Consider the following 13404-nt stretch of genomic DNA (forward strand, 5'->3'; position numbering starts at 1 on the left):
TTTCACCATGTTGGTCAGGATGGTCTCGATCTCCGGACCTCGTGATCCGCCCGCCTCGGCCTCTCAAGTGCTGGGATTACAGGCGTGAGCCACAGCGCCCGGCCGACCAATGTTCTTTAAATCCACCACAAGAATTTTAAAAATCAGCTGGGTGTGGTGGCACACACCTGTAGTTCCAGCTACTTGGGAGGCTGAGGCAGGAGGATCGCTGGAGCCCAGGAGTTCAGGGTTCCAGTGAGTTGTGATCGCACCACTGCACTCCAGCCTGGGCAACAGAGTGAGACCCTGTCACTAAAGAATAATATGAAAACACCTTGGTTCTATCACACAGAATTGACTTTCTCAATTGTTTATATTAAGTTAAAATTTTTAAAAGTTCAGTTCCCTTTTGATTCTTTTGCATTTGTCCCAGTGTCACTCTGCCCAGAGGCACCATAATCATGAATTTACATTGTTCTATCACCCAAACAGTACTTTTTACATAAATGCTGAGGAATATGTCAGGTTTTTACATGCTTCAGATGTACAGATGTGGCATCACACTGTCTGTCACTGTACCTGGCTTTGCTTTCTCAACATCGTTTTTCCCTTTATCCTTGTTAGTATGTGTAGTTTGAGTTTATGAATAGGAACTGCTGTAGTATATTCCATTGTGAATATGCCTCATTTTCATATGGATGGAATTTTAGATTTTTTTTTGCTATTGGAAATCCTACTGCAGTGGACATTTGTTCATGTGTCCCCTCGTTGTCTGAGAGCAGAGAGAAAAAGCCCCACAACTAAGTGCTGAGAGTCACCAAGTAAGGGGGACCTGGCCGCAGGGCAGGAAGCAACAAGTCCAAAATTCAAATCACACACCAAGGCGGTTCCTTTCTGCATCCAAGGTCAATAAAAAAATTTTTTTTGGGTAACTTCCTATATTGCTGGGGCGAACTGATGGGGCAGGGCACCCGTGGACAAACGTTTCTATGAAGCCAAATACCATTTACAAACCAGGGTGGGGAAAGAACGATGAAAAGTTCTTAAGGGAATGAGGAGATAGGAAGGTCAGTTTCTGGCTTGCCCTCTCTGTCTCCAACTACTCCGCCTGGAGAAGGAAAACGCTGGGAAAATGAACCTTCAGCTAAAGGCGACGCTGCTCTAACTTTGAGTCAATTGGGAAAAGAAGGCCATATCCCTAAAGTTATCCCAGTTTAGGGTCTGCCACGCTAAGTTTCCTCAGACCCGACGGACGGTCCCGCCTGCAATCGTTTTCCGACTCCCAGCCAACTCAAGCTTCATCCTCGCCTGCGCCCCACCTCCACGCCTGTCCGGGACACACATGAAACGCCTTGAGGCCGCCATTTTAAACAGTGCTATCGCGAGATATACTTCGCTGTTTCCAGCCTGACTCATTTACTTTCTTGCGAGAGTCTCTTCTCGTCTGCTCTCGCCATGGCCAAGGAAAGTGTCGCGAGAGCTGGTTGCCTTGGCTCCCTGTAGCTATAGCAGCCGCGGCGGTTAAGTATGCGGCGCCAGGAGCGGTGAGTGCGACACCCTCAGGGGGGCGGGGCCGGGGGTAACGGGGTGCAGGGGGTAGAGCCTGGGGAGGGGGTGCGGGAAGGTTAGGTCGCGGGAGGAATGGACCTGAGTGTGACGTGTGGGGCAGGACCTGGGTCCTGTGGGTACAGGGACGCGGCGCCGGTCTGCTCTAGGGCACGCGGGGAGGGTTAGAGCTGCTGGGAGGTCCAGGGGGAGGGACCCGGGTGTAATGGGGTTCAAGGGGCGCAGGCTGGAGCGTGGAGGGGTGTGTGTGTTGGGAGCAGGGTGTTTACGGAGACTCGGAACTGGATAAAGGGACCAGGCTACATTGGGAAAGAAGTGGGAAGAAATGGGGTACAGCGAGGAGGAGGGTATGTTGAATGAGAGCACAGACGCTGGGCCCAGTTTGCTTTTCACTGGTTAGAGGGGTGGAGGGAGGAGAAGGGATCAGACCTTTACAGATCCCCGGGCTCTGCCTGAGGCTAGTCGGGGACCGCGCGCCGGGACCTGGGTCCTAAATGGCCGTGGCGGGAATGGTGGCGTCCCAGATCGTCGCCTCCTTTCCCTCTTTCCGGAGAGATACCCCACGGACACTCTTGAGATGCGAACGGAGAGTCCTGGTGAACTAGTATTAGTTGGGAAGGTTCTTTTCACTGAGAAACTACGAGTAGGATAATGAATGATTGCTACTCTAAAATAAAGCGCAGGGTGGGGGGGCGGGAGAGAGCGATTCTTGAGAAGAAAAAAACACTAAGGTTGCTTCCTCCGAAGCGTATTGAGTTGGAAGAAGGGGGTGTGTGCTAAGCTTACGTTTCTTCCCAGACTCATTCAAGTGCACAATTTCTTTACGGTGTGCTTATGAAATATATGCAAGGTAGTCAGGTTAGATGATATGGTGAAAAAATGTGCAATACGATACTTAAACCTTCCACAAATGTAACTTAAAAAACAATTTATTTTTAATTGCAGCAGCAGGCTGAACACTAAATCTAGGGATAGTTTTAGTTATTTGGATGTAAAACCTGGTGTTCCTAAAGTGTGCTTATCAAGCTATTTGCCTTTTAAGAAATGAATGAGATTTTATTTTAGGAGACAACATGTTTTGAATGTCTCAATGTTGAAATAAAAGATGTCTCTCAGGAGTTAAAATCACAGAGGGGAAAACATCTAGTCTTTGAGTCTTAAGGACTGTTTTCTGGAAACAGGTGTGGACCACTTTGCTGGTTAACTGTTGTTTGTAGTGAAAACAATGGCTTCAAGTCAGGCATAAAAATAACTTATTTCAATCGACAGATACAAGTTTTCTGATCATTTTTCTATCTTTTGTAGGTATACATTTGAAAGGGATAACCTCTCTTGTGATTATATAACTGGATTTTTTCATGTTGAGGTTCACAAATGCATTAATTAGAATAATGGCTTTTTGGGTGGGCGCGGTGGCTCACGCCTGTAATTCCAGCACTTTGAGAGACCGAGGCGGGCAGATTGCTTGAGGTGAGGAGTTCGAGACCAGCCTGGCTAACATGGTGAAACCCCCGTCTCTCCTAAAAAAATACAAAAATTAGCCGGGCATGGTGGCGCGCGCCTGCAATCCCAGCTACTCCGAAAGCTGAGGCAGGAGAATCGCTTGAACAGGGGAAGGTTGCAGTAAGCCAAGATCGCACCATTGCACTCCAGTCTGGGCGACAGAGCGAGATTCCGTCTCAAAAAAAAAAAAAAAAAATGGCTTTTAAAATCCTTCTTCAGCTGGTCTTAATGTGGTTAGTCACTGAACCCATTTATTTGATATATGTTAGAGTAAAACCTAATTTGTAATGTCAGCAGCTAAACTTTAAAGTAGAAGTGCTTTTCTGATGCAAGATAAAGCTTTGTGTGGTGGTTGAGTCCAAAAGATTTCTGCATGAATCCAATAACAAGCTCTACTGAACTCCTGTTATGTGTAAAGTACTGTGTAAGGCATTGCAGTGAAAAAAGATTAATTCATTTATCCACTTAATATTTATTGAGACCTATTTTGTGTCTGATTGCTGAGCCTTCAGTATACAAATACAGGTAGAACTTGATCTCTGCCTTGGAATTACTCAGACCCTGTGAGGGCAGACTGATAGAGAAAAAAATGCTTACAATGTAATAAGCACAATATATGAACATGAAAGTATGAGACAAGGTTCTGCCCCTGAAGAGTTTATATAGTAGTTGACAGGACAAATAATTTTTTTGTTTGTTTGTTTGTTTTGCAACAGGGTCTCACTGTGTTACTGCAGTGGCAAGATCATGGCTCACGGCAACTTCAACCTCCTGGGCTCCAGCCATCCTTGTACCTCTGTCTCCTGAATAGAGCTGAGACTACAGGTGAGGGCCACCATGCCCAGCTGATTTATTTTTAGAGATGGGGTCTTGCTATGTTGCCAGGCTGGTCTCAAACTCCTGGTCTCAAGTGATACTCCTGCCTCAGCCTCCCAAAGTAAGAATTTTCTTTTCTCTTTTTTTGAGACAGGGTTTTGCTCTGTTGCCCAGGCTGGAATGCAGTGGTGTCATCACAGCTCACTGCCACCTCAACCTCCTGGGCCCAGGCTTTCCTCCCACCTCAGCCTCCTGAGTAGATAGGACCACAGGTGCATGCAACCACGCCCAGTTAATTATTAAAATTTTTTTGTAGAGACGAGGTCTTGCTATGTTGCCTAAGCTGGTCTGGCTATGTTACCCAGCAATCCTCCTGCCTTGGCAGCTTGGCTTCCCAAAGTGCTGGGATTACAGGCTTGAGCCACCATGCGCAGCCTAAGAGTTTTCAAAATTACAAAGTGTTAAGCAAACTAAACTGTGCTGCCTTACACATAGTAAGTTTCTCAGAAGAGATAAAAGAATGGAAGTTTGAGGAGAAAATTCACTGGTCAGTTCATAATTGAAGCCCTTTTTTTTTTTTTAAATTTTTATTTTTTAAGACGAGTTGTCTGTTGCCCAGGCTGGAGTGCAGTGGAGTAATCATGGCTCACTGCAGCCTCAGTCTCCTGGGTTTAAGGAATCCTCTTGCTTTTCAGCCTCTCCAGGAGCTGGGACTACAGGTGCTTGGCTAATTTTTGTACTTTTTCTAGAGACAGGATCTCCCTATGTTGCCCATGCTGATCTCAAGCACCTGGGCTCAAGTGATCCTCCCACCTCAGCCTCCCAAAATGCTGGGATTGTAGGCGTGAGCCACCTCACTGGTCCTATTAGTCTTTTTTAGTACTCCTTTACTGTAAATGTAAATAAATACGGACCAGGCACTGTAGCTCAGGCCTGTAATCACAGCACTTTGGGAGGCTGAGGTGGGCGGATCAGTTGAGGTCAGGAGTTTGAGATCAGCCTGGCCAACATGGTGAAACCCCGTCTCTACTAAAAATACAAAAATTAGCTGGGCATGGTGATGCCTGCCAGTAATTCCAGCCACTCGGGAGGCTGAGGCAGGAGAATCGCATGAACCCAGGAAGTGGAGGTTACAGTGAACCGAAATCATGCCACTACACTCCAACCTAGGCAACAGGCAAGATTCTGTCTCAAAATAAATAAATAAATAAGTAAATAAATATTACAACAGTCTTAAGGCAATAATAATAATAGCTAACATTCATTGAGTGATTATTAATGTGCCAGGTGCATTATCTCATTTTATCTTATAACAACACTCTGCTTTGCAGCTGGTACTAGTTACTTTAGTTTTAAAGAAAACCGAGGCTTAAAAAGTTCAGGAAGTTACCGAAGATTATTGAGCTAGTAGATGGTAGATTAGAGATTGGTGTTGGAAATTTATGTGATTCTAATACACTAAGAAAGATTTCTTTCTTTTGTAGGGAGGTAGGGAGGCAGTCTTGGTATGGAGGAAGTGGGGGAGGTTGCAGGTGGAACTGGCCAGGAGACCAGAATTCTGGGTGGGACTTGGAAGGTATAAATGGATAGGGGTATCTGTTTTTTTACTCATAGATTTTCTCCCTCAGATATTTACACTACATATGGGAAACTAATGTGAATGTTAGCATGCTGCTAAATACGAAATTTGTATTGTTATATAGAGTATTGAGTAAATTACCAAATTTCTGCTGTGTATAATTGTATAGGGAGCTTTGCTTGGGAAAATAGTTGTAGCAAGCAATTATATATTTGTAAGCTTCCAGCAAGTGATCATTTTAGTAGTGGAAATGGTTATCTGTATTCACATATAGGGGAAATGTTATTACAACATACTTTAAGGCATTTAGTCAAACATATTTTCATACAGTAGTTTTTTTTTTTTTTTTTTTTTTGAGACGGAGTCTCCCTGTGTCACCCAGGCTGGAGTGCAGTGGCGCAGTCTCGGCTCACTGCAAGCTCCGCCTCCTGGGTTCACGCCATTCTCCTGCCTCAGCCTCCTGAGTAGCTGGGACTACAGGTGCCTGCCACCACGCCTGGCTATTTTTGTATTTTTAGTAGAGACAGGGTTTCACTATGTTAGCCAGGATGGTCTCGATCTCCTGATCTCGTGATCTGCCCGTCTCGGCCTCCCAACGTGCTGGGATTACAGGTGTGAGCCACCGCGCCCCGCCTTCGTACTGTAGTTTTTTTATATTGAGAAAAACGTATGTATGTGTCACATGTTTTTATATATTTGCTTTCAGGTTTTTTTTTTTCACTCTATATTCCAAAGTCCAAAGTACGGTTTTCTGGTTGAAATGCAAATTTTCTATCTGTGTATTATTTGTTTTTTGAGACAGAGTCTTGCTCTGTCACCCAGGCTGGAGTGCAGTGGCACAATCTTGGGTCATTGCAACCTCTGCTTACCAGGTTCAAGCGATTCTCCTGCCTCAGCCTCCTGAGTAGCTGGGATTACAGGCACATGCCACCGAGCTCAGCTAATTTTTGTATTTTTAGTAGAGACGGGGTTTCGCCATGTTGGCCAGGGTGGTCTCCAACTCCTGACCTCGGGCGATCCACCTGCCTCAGCCTCCCAAAGTGCTGGGATTACAGTGGTGAGCCACCGCATCCGACCTGTTTGTTTTTTGAGACAGTTTTGCTCTTGGCCTCAGCCTCCGGAGTAGCTGGGATTACAGGTGCCCACCACCACACCCAGATAATTTTTTGTATTTTTAGTAGAGAGAGGGTTTCACCATGTTGGGCAGGCTGGTCTTGAAGTCCTGATCTCAGATGATTGACCCGCTTTGGCCTCCCAAAGTGCTGGGATTACAGGCGTGAGCCACCATGCCCAGCCTCCGAATTTTATATCTTTGTAAATAAATCTACAAGAGATTATGTCTGTAATCCCAGCACTTTTGGAGGCTGAGGCAGGAGGATTGCTTGAGGCCAGGAGTTCAAGACCAGCCTGGCCAAAAGAGTGAGACCCTATTTCTACTGGAAAAAAAAAAAAAAAAAAAAGAATCCCCAGAAACCTAAGTGAGAATGATAAATACCATTAATGAAGTATTGATAATCAGTTCTAGACTTACTGGAATGCTTTAGTGGTCAACCAGTCCATTCTATTCATTTTATATTGAGGAAACTAAAGCCCAGAGAACTTTCTTTTTTTTTTTTTGAGATGGAGTCTCGCTGTGTCGCCCAGGCTAGAGTGCAGTGGCACAATCTTGGCTCACTACAACCTCCGCCTGCCAGGTTCAAGCAATTCTCCCATCTCAGCCTCCTGAGTAGCTGGGACTACAGGTGCCCGCCACCACGCCCAGGTAATTATTGTATTTTCAGTAGAGACAGAATTTCACCATATTGGTCAGGCTCGTCTCAAACTCCTGACCTCAAGTGATCCGCCCACCTTGGCCTCCCAAAGTGCTGGGATTACAGGCGTGACCCACTGTGCCCAGCAAGCCTAGAGAACTTTTAAATGACTTACCCAAAGTCACACAGCTGCAGTGTCCCAGATGTCCTGGTTTCCAGTTAACTGTTCCTAGTACTCTACCACATTTCCAAGTTATATTTAATAATTACTGTAGAGTTATAGATGCCCTCAGCTAATTTTGGGAAACCAGTTTTGTCAAGAGGCTATTTACTGATAGATGATAGAATACAAACTGATTACTTGTTTACCTTAAACTGTACTTATACTTCCTACTTGTACTAAGGATAAGTGATTCAGGTGTTTTATTTAGGTGCTTCCTATTTTTGGTTTGCTATATTACTGTTTAATTTTTCTGTCTTCAGTTGCACTGCTGGGCCATTTAATAAACACTTCTCTGATTTAGAAAAAAGTGGAGGAGTACAACTGCGTTATAATACATACTAGGCTGGGTGTGGTGGCTCACGCCTATAATCCCAGCACTTTGGAAGGCCCAAGGTGGGTGGATTGCTTGAGCCCACAAGTTCAAGACCATCCTGGATATGGCAAAATGTAGAAACCCTGTCTCTACAAAAAAAGTAAAAAATTTAGCCAGGATTTGGTGGCATGCACCTGTAACCCCAGCTACTTAGGAGGCTGAGGCAAGAGGATCGCTTGAGCCTGGGAAGTTGAGGCTGTAGTGAGCCATGATCCCACCACTGCGCTCCAGGCTGGGTGACTAACAGACACTCTGTCTCAAAAAAAAAGAAAAAAGAAATACATGCAGTTTTGTTGTTTGTTTTGTTTTTTTTGAGACAAGTCTTGCTCCATTGCCCAGGCTGGAATGCAACCTCCACCTCCTGGGTTCAAGTGATTCTCAGGCTTCAGCCTGAGAATCACTGGGACTACAGGCACGCCCCACCATACTTAGCTAATTTTTGTATTTTTAGTAGAGACAGGGTTTCACCATGTTGGCTAGGCTGGTCTCGAACTCCTGACCTCAGGTGATCTGCCTGCCTCGGCCTCCCAAAGTGCAGGGATTACAGGTGTAAGCCACCTGCCTGGCCTCTATCAAAAAAAAATTTTTTTTTTTTTGAGATGGAGTCTTGCTCTGTTGCCCAGGCTAGAGTGCAGTGGCATAATCTCAGTTCACTGCAACCTCTGCCCCCAGGTTCAAGCAATTCTCCTGCCTCAGCCTCCTGAGTAGCTGAGATTACAGGCACTAGCTACCATGCCCGGCTAATTTTTTTTTTTTTTGACATGGAGTCTCGCTCTGTGACCCAGGCTGGAGTGCAGTGGCGCAATCGCAGCTCACTGCAACCTCTGCCTCCTGGGTCAAGCGATTCTCCTTCCTCAGCCTCCCAAGTAGTTGGGATCGCAGGCGTGAGCCCCATGCCTAGCTAATTTTTGTACTTTTAGTAGAGAGGGGGTTTCACCATGTTGGCCAGGCTGGTCTTGAACTCCTGACCTCAGGTGATCCACCCCGCCTCATCCTCCCAAAGTGCTGGGATTACAGGCGTGAGCCCCTGTGCCCGGCCCCGGCTAGTTTTTTACCAAAAATTTTTAAAAATTAGCTGGGTCTGGCAGCATGCGCCTATAGTCCTGGCTACTTGGGAGGCTGAGGCAGGAAGATCCCTTGAGCACAGGTGTTTGAGGTTGCAGTCAGCTAAATCATGCCACTACACTCCAGCCTGGACGTCAGAGTGAGAGTGAGACCCTGCTGCTAAAAAGAGAAGACAAGCGATCTCATTTTATTTATTTTTATTTATTAATGTTTTGAGATGGAGTCTTGCTGTGTCACCCAGGCTGGAGTGCAGTGGCGCAATTTCGGTTCACTGCAACCTCTGCTTCCTGGGTTCAAGCAATTTTCCTGCCTCAGCCTCTCAAGTAGCTGGGATTACAGGCACCTGCCACCAATCCCGGCTAATTTTTGTATTTTTAGTAGAGATGGGGTTTCACCATGTCGGCCAGGCTGGTCTCGAACTCCTGACCTCAGATGATCCGTCAACCTTGCACTCCCAAAATGCTGAGATTACAGGTGTGAACCACTGCCTTATTTTTATTTTTATTTCTTGAGACAGGGTCTTTGTCGCCTAGGCTGGAGTGCAGTGGTGCAATCACGGCTTACTGCAGCCTTTACCTCCTGAACTCAATCCTCTCACCTCAGCCTCCCAAGTAGCTGGAACTACAGATGTGCACCACCATGCCCAGCTAATTTTAAAAAAGTTTTTTTCACCCCGCCCTCTCAACAAAGCTTTTCCTGACTCTGCTAGGAACCAGGAAGAGAAAGTCTAATTTTTAATTTTTTTGAAGAGACGAGGGCTCATTATATTGCCCAGGCTGATCTTGAACTCCTGAACTCAAGGAATTTTTCCACCTCAGCCCTCCAAAGTGCTGGGATTACAGGTATGAGCCACTGCACCTGGCCAAGTGATCTCATTTTAAATTTCCATTTATTTGAGATGAAGTTGAATATTTTCCATATTTATTATTTTTTATTTATTTTGTTTTATTTATTATTATTATTTTTAGACAGAGTCTCTCTCTGTTGCCCAGGCTGGAGTGCAATGGCATGATCTCAGCTCACTGCACCCTCCACCTCCTGGGTTCAAGTGATTCTCCTGCCTCTGCCTCCCAAGTAACTGGGATTACAGGCATGCGCCACCACGCCCGGCTAATTTTTTTTTTTTTGAGACAGGGTTTCGCTCTTGTTGCCCAGGCTGCAGTGCAATGGTGCGATCTCAGCTCACCACAACCTCCACCTCCTGGTTTCAAGCGATTCTCCTGCCTCAGCCACCTGAGTAGCTGGGATTACAGGCATGTGCCACCATGCCCAGCTAATTTTGTATTTTTAGTAGAGATGGGTTTCTCCATGTTGGTCAGGCTGGTCTCGAACTCCCGACCTTAGGTGATCTGCCCGCCTTGGCTTCCCAAAGTGCTGGGATCACAGGTGTGAGCCACTGTGCCCAGCCTAACATCTTTTTATTTCTTTACTGGCTGTATTTCTTTCAGTGGAATTGCTTATTCTTTGCTTATTTTGTAACTGGGCTTTTTTCTTCTCATTCTACTCCTCCCGGCCCATTTTAGTTTTTCTTTTTGTATCAAAGCTACATTTATTCTCTGAAAACATTTTTTTAATTTTTTTTTTTTTTTTTTTTTTTTTTTTGAGACAGAGTCTCCCTCTGTTGTTAAGGTTGAAGTGCAGTGGTGTGAGCTCAGCTCACTGTGGTCTCCACCTCCCAGGTTCAAATGGTTCTTGTGCCTCAGCCTCCTGAGGAGGCAAGATTACAGGCACCTGCCACCATGCCCAGATAATTTTTGTATTTTTTTTAGAATTTAATTTAATTTTAAGTTCCTGGATACACATGCAGGATGTGCAGGCTTGTTACATAAATGTGTGCCATGGTGGTTTGCTGTACCTATTAATCACCTAGGTATTAAGCCCTGCATACATTAGCTGTTTATCCTGATGCTCTTCCCACCCCCGCACAGGCCCTAGTGTGTGTTGTTCCCCTCCCTGTGTCCATGTGTTTTCATTGTTCAGCTGCCACTTATAAGTGAAAACATGTGGTATTTGGTTTTCTGTTCCTGTGTTAGTTTGCTGAGGATACATAAATGGAACTTGATTTTTTTTTTTTTTTTTTTGAGATGGAGTCTCGCTGTCGCCTAGGCTGGAGTGCAGTGGCGCAATCTCGGCTCGCTGCAGCCTCTGCCTCCTGGGCTTAAGCAGTTCTCCTGCCTCAGCCTCCCAAGTAGCTGACACTACGGGCACCCGCCACCGTGCCTGGCTAATTTTTGTATTTTTAGTAGGGACAGGGTTTCACCATGTTCGCCAGGCTAGTCTTGAACTCCTGACCTCAAGTGATCTGCCCACCTCGGCCTCCCAAAGTGCTGGAATTACAGGCGTGAGCCACCATGCCTGGCTGAAGTAATTTTTGTATTTTTAGTAGAGACGAGTTTTGCCATGTTGGCCAGGCTGGTCTCGAACTCCTGGCCTCAAGTAATCCTCTCACCTTGGCCTCCCAAAGTGCTGGGATTACAGGTGTAAGCCACTGTGCTGGGCCTTTTTTGTTTTTTGAGACAGATCTCTTTGTTGCCCAGGCTGGCGTGATTTCGCTCACTACAGCCTCAATTTCCCAAGCTCAGGTGATCGTCCCACCTCACTCCCGAGTAGCTGGGACCACAGTGTGAGCCATCATGACCAGCTAATTTTTGTATTTTTTATAGAAACAGAGTTTTGCTATGTTGCCCAGGCTATTCTGGAATTCCTGACCTCAAGCGATCTGCCTGCCTCAGCTTCGCAGAGTGCTGGGATTACAGGTGTGAGGCACTATGGCCAGCTTTATTTTTAAAAAAATATTTTATTTCTTTGTGGATACATAGTAGGTGTGTATATTTATTGGGTACATGAGATGTTTTGATATGGGCATGCATTGCATAATAATCAAATCATGTAAAATGGGGAATTCATCCTCTCAGCATTCATTATTTGTGTTATAAACAATTATACTTGTAGTTATTTAAAAATGTACAATTAAATTATTGACTGTAATTATCCATTTGTGCTATCGAATATTCCCTCTTACTCATTCTTTCTATTTTTGTTTTTGTTTTTGAGACAGAGTCTCGCTCTGTTCCCCAGGCTGGAGTGCAGTGGTGTGATCTCGGCTCACTGCAACTTCTGCCTCCCAAGTTCAAGCGATTCTTGTCCCTCAGCCTCCTGAGTAGTTGGGATTACGGGTGGGTGCCACCATGCCCGGCTAATTTTTGTATTTTTTAGTAGAGACAGAGTTTCACCATGTTGGCCAGGCTAGTTTTAAACTCCTGGCCTCAACTGATCTGCTGCCTTGGCCTCCTAAAGTGGTGAGATTACAGATGTGAGCCACCAAGCCCGGCCTTTCTATTTGTTTTTGTACCCATTAACTATCCACACCTCTCCCCACTTTTCTCTTTAGACTAATAGGAACTCTGTCTATGTATCCCTGTATTTTAAACATATATTGCACATATTTTCTACAATCTGTTGCATCATCTATAGTATCTGTTGATGCACTAAAATTTCATATCTGCCTTTTTTCTTAATGGTGTCTGGGTTTTGAGGCTTGCTTAAGTAGGCTCTCTCCATCCCAAAATTATAAAAATATTTTATATTTATCCTAACTCTTTACTAGCTTAACATATTTAGCTCTTTAATTGATTTGGAATTTATCTTTATATGTTTTTGGAGGTACTCTTTTTCTCCACAAATATGCAACTGACCCAAGCCTATTTGTTGAATATCCTGTCTTTAATGATATGAAATCTTATCTTCATCATATTCTCAATTGCCATATATCCACCATTTGTGTATGTATGTATGTACGCCTGTGTTTCCTTTTTTTTTTTTTTTTTTTTTTTTTGGAGACAGAGTCTCACTTTTGTTGCCTAGGCTGGAGTGCAGTGGCGTGATCTTGGCTCACTGCAACATCCACCACTGGGGTTCAAGCGATTCTCTGCCTCAGCCTCTGGAGTAGCTGGGACTACAGGTGCATGCCACTACGCCTGGCTAGTTTACTGTAATTTTAGTAGAGACGGGGGTTTCACTATGTTGGCCATGCTGGTCTCGAACTCCTGACCTCAAGTGATCCATCCGCCTTGGCCTCCCAAAGTGCTGGGATTACAGGTACCAGCCATTGCGCCCAGCCTGCATGTATTTATTTTTGAATATTTCTGTTCTTTTCAGTTGTTTATTTCTGGGCCAATACCATAGAGTTCTTTTGTTTGTTTTTTGAGACAGGTATCACCCAGGCTGGAGTGCAGTGGTGCAATACTGGCTCACCGCGGCTTTGACCTCCCGGGCTCAAATGATCCTTCCACTTTAGCCTCCCCAGTAGCTGGAAGTACATGTGTATGGCACCACGTGTGACTAATTTTTGTATTTTTAATAGAGATGAGGTTTCTCCATGGCCTAGCTGGTCTGGAACTCCTGGCCTCAAGTGATCTGTCCTCCTCAGCCTTCCAAAGTGCTAGGATTACAGGTGTGAGACACTAAATCCTTTTGCTAAGTATAATTTTTTCTTCTGTGTTTTTTTTTTTTTTTCCTTTCGAGACAGAGTCTTGCTCTGTCACCTAGG

The 13404-nt window shown here is 45.1% G+C and overlaps 1 protein-coding gene across 11 annotated transcripts in view; it reads left to right on the plus strand.

Moving 5' to 3' along the window:
- The first annotated feature begins 280 nt into the window (after positions 1–280).
- Positions 281–13404, plus strand: part of USP54 (ubiquitin specific peptidase 54) — a 127137-nt gene continuing 114013 nt past the window's right edge. For 7 of the 11 annotated variants that reach the window (XM_063727323.1, XM_054523311.2, XM_063727333.1 and 4 more), the window contains exon 1: positions 281–1523. The gene's annotated coding sequence lies outside the window, so the exon portion shown is untranslated. Of the gene's footprint in view, positions 1524–1744; positions 1893–3231; positions 3874–7063; positions 7206–13404 lie in introns of those variants that run through there. The other 4 variants (XM_063727325.1, XM_063727327.1, XM_054523315.2 and 1 more) reach the window with 4 other exon arrangements.

Source organism: Pongo abelii, chromosome 8 (genome assembly GCF_028885655.2).
Source record: "Pongo abelii isolate AG06213 chromosome 8, NHGRI_mPonAbe1-v2.0_pri, whole genome shotgun sequence".
Classification (NCBI taxonomy): Eukaryota; Metazoa; Chordata; class Mammalia; order Primates; family Hominidae; genus Pongo; species Pongo abelii.